This window comes from Triticum urartu, chromosome 5A, assembly GCF_056163025.1.
Source record: "Triticum urartu cultivar PI428250 chromosome 5A, HENAU_Tu73, whole genome shotgun sequence".
Lineage (NCBI taxonomy): Eukaryota > Viridiplantae > Streptophyta > Magnoliopsida > Poales > Poaceae > Triticum > Triticum urartu.
The window spans coordinates 605,667,801-605,671,497 of NC_141877.1; the positions used below are offsets into that span (position 1 = coordinate 605,667,801).

The 3,697-nt window shown below is 49.0% G+C and overlaps 1 pseudogene; it reads right to left on the reverse strand.

Annotated features, from left to right (window-relative positions):
- Positions 1–1,285: 1,285 nt before the first annotated feature.
- LOC147973289 (uncharacterized) lies at positions 1,286–2,432 on the reverse strand (annotated as a pseudogene).
- Positions 2,433–3,697: the final 1,265 nt, after the last annotated feature.

Genomic DNA, 3,697 nt, shown 5'->3' on the forward strand with positions numbered 1-3,697 from the left:
GTTTTTCCCCTTCCAGCCCGGCAACCGGCCCATTGCCTTGTCTAGAACAGGTTGGAGGTCAACCAGGTTTCTATTTTCCGCAAAAAAGAGAAAACTGAACATTTGTTTCAACCGGCTTTGCTACTTAGCAGCAAACTGGAATTTTTTGTTGGATGAGTTGATTCTTGCCTGCGTGTAGCTCACAGGTCGAGACAGGCCGCAGGGTCCTAGAGAGGTCTCGGTTGCAACAAGCCGGAGCTGACGGTGAGGGATGCCCAGGGGCGGCAGAGGTGGCGCGTGGCAACACTTGCTGGCCACGGACACTGGTTCGTCCGGTGTCCAGGGGAGGGGGTGGGGGTGACACGTAGGGAGGAAGAAAAAGAGGATCGCACTGGAGGAGGAATAAAATTGAGTGGAAACATCGACATAAAACAGTTTTTTGTATTTTCTTCAGTTGCATTATATCCATAGGCGGTCCCTTGTTCAACAAACCATCCGCTCTATTGATAATGTTTGCGCTTGGATCCTCTTTATTTTAAAAGTGAGCAAGCGGTGTCCTCATCTTGTAATCAAGCCGTTAAGATTTCGCGTCATTTTTGCCATTTCTTCCACCGAATGAGGAAATTAATTGATCCATTCGCTTGTTCCGCTCCGAGCAGTTGGGCGAACCCTAGCCATCGCCAGCTTCGACCTCTTCTGTGCCATCCCTCCTCATCGCCCCCGCCGCAACGCCGGGCGAAGCCCGGTTGGCATCGGCGGCGGGGCCCCTCTTCCCCGTCGCTGGGTGGCTCGTATCATGGGGTGCAGTGCTCTGGCCGAGGTGTGTCGCTCGCACGGGGCGTGGCGGTGGATGCGAGCTTGGTCGTGCTGGTGGCACGGGTGGATGGGGACGCGGTGGTAGCTACGTGGTGGCTCGCGCGCGACATGGTGGCCGCAACTCGTTCAGCGGTTGGTCTGGTGGCATTAGCGGTGGGACGTTACGCTGGGGGCGGTCCTCGGTCGCCTCTGATGTGGTGGCGGCAACGGAAGCGTCCTGGTGGCGTGGGCGTGCTTGGGCGGTGGAAATCCTCCAGATATTGGATGGCGAGTTTGCGCGACGCGAGAGTTGCTCCTCTGCACGAGATGGGCTCCTCTAGTCCTTGGTGGCGGACGACATCCGGCGACACGCACGTACAGGGTGGGGGGGGGGGGGGGGGGTCCATGATGGAGTCGGACTCTCATGGCACTGTCGTGATGTCGGACGGATCAAAACCAAAGGTCACAAGTGTGGTGGCGTGGAAGCTCGCCTACGCAAAGGTCAAACATTTATATGAATAGACTAAGAGAAAATTCATGGCATTAATACATTATAAATGCTTCAATTAACCCAACCAGGCAGCATATGTATTGCATCATGTATATGTAGTAAAGATAAATAAGCAAAAACACGAGTGAGATTGGCATATATCTAACAGAAAGCTAATAAAAGGCAACCATGTTATGAAATATTAAGAGAGCTTCCTCTAGTTATCTGTTGCCTTTCTTTTTCTTTTCTTTTTTGCCTTTTGCGATGCAGTTGGCCTTTCAAGGTAGTATTTGGAGAAGACAGTTGAAAGTTGGGGGACACCAGGATACTTGTTATCGTAACCTTCCACACCCACAGATTCACATGACCGCAGACGTGCATGCTTGCCAATCATGATCATCCACCCATTACCACGAACAAATTCTTCCTTGGTTAACAGGCACATTGTCCATGAAGCAGCCGTCGTTGTCGGTTGACCAGAGTTCGGGGAATTGACTGCCATTGCCCGGGTCCAATTTGCGGATGATTTTCCACTTTCCAGTCTCGGAGTTGAAGACGCAGAGTTCGGCACGCATGCCATTACCCTTTCTTTTGGGGTAGACATTGAGGTCGGCAAAGATGTAGCGGTCCTTCGCGAGCCGCAGGATGCCTGTGGTGAGGTTGTCCATCAGGAACGGCCTCTCCCTATCCTTGGTGTACATAGGGAGCGGCTACACCGAGGGGGAAGGACCGCCGGCCATGTAGACGAACAGATCTACCGGGGGTCCCAGTAGCAAGTCCGGCTCGGGTTGGTGATGTTGAAGAGGACGAGGTCCTTGTCGGTTGCCCGGACGCAGGCATAGGCGGGTGGGGTGACTGTGGTAAATGGACGTTCCTCCGGCAAGTGGAGGTTGAGATAGGAGTTCCCTTTTTGAGGAGCCGCAAGGGTGAAGCAGATATAGCAGGAGAGGCCGCCGTCCATGTCGAGTGGGGCGGCGGTCTTGTCCTTGTTGACATCCACACGAGCAGCATCTAGGCCATTGTGGCAGCGGGTGCGGCCTCTGTGATCCAGTACCATCCAATCGGAGAGAACGATGGTCTCCTCCTCCGGCTCTGGCGCGCCTCCGGTGGCCATGGCGATCAGGATCGGGAGCACCGCCTGGACGGGACGGAAGGGTGACAGGCTCAAGTTATTATACTATAGAAGGGCCATCTCATTGGGCCAGGTGCCTCAAAAAAGGAAGGACGCCGATAACTGCCACACGTGTGGCACAATGGACATCCGCCCACATGCCCCTATGTGGCATATCCAACAGGCAGCCCACACGACTCTGTGTGGGCAAATATAAAAACTGCCCACACATGTGGCACGAAGAGCACCCTACCACACACACGTTCAGCACAAGGGGATCGACCCCTCACATGAATTCGTTCGCTAGGGGGACACACAGCCCGCACGCCTCCATCACATGAGGCCCTTTTTGCTGTGAAAAAAGGAACAAAAAGCCCACCGACAACAAATTAAATGAAAAGGCCCAGCTTTTGTTTTCTTTCTTTGACAAATAAAAGCCCAGATTTTGCTCAGCTACTAAAACTGCCATCAGCTTTGAAAAATAGCAGAAAAATTGCCATTCGAGTTTTTTAACAATGGCAAAGGTTTATAAACACATATTTAATCCCCCAATGAAATATGGAAAATCTGCCATCACAAAAAAAATTCAATATTGCCATGTGAGAAAACACAAAATAGTAAAAAAAAATCATGTGAACACAAAAAATTTGACAGGACAGATAAAAGATAAAAAATGCAATGGCATTTTTAATTAAAATTGCCATGAAAGTTTAACTAAAATTGCCGTGTGTTAGAAAAAACACAAAAAGTTGAAAATCAAGTATGAACAAAGAGATCTGCCATGGCAAATTGGTATCAAAGAATTACCGTGCTTTGTATGATGAATTTATCGTGTGTGAAAAACACAAAAAGTTGGAAATTCAAGTATGAACAAGAAACTCGCCATGGCAGATTCGTATCAAAACTTGCCACGGCGAAATTCACGTAAACTAAATTTGGAAGGTTGTAAAAGAAGGAAGAAAATTGTCCATGCTCCATAAACTCCCGTTGCCATGAAAGATGCAATGAGATCGCCATGGTCCTGTTGAAAAAAGAAAACTTTCCATGTTGCAAAAAACGAAATAAAATTTTCCATGCCCCGTAAACAACATTTGCCATGATACATACACTAAATTTTTTTCGCACACGGCAAATTCATCATAGAAAACATGGGAGATTTGTATCAAAGAGTTGCCATGTTTTGTATGGTGAGTTTGCCGTGTGCGAAAAAACACAAAAAGTTGAAGATCAAAGTATGAACAAAAAAAATTGCCATGGCAGATTCACATCCAAACATACCATGGCAGATTCGTATCAAAACTTGCCACGGCGAATTCATGTAA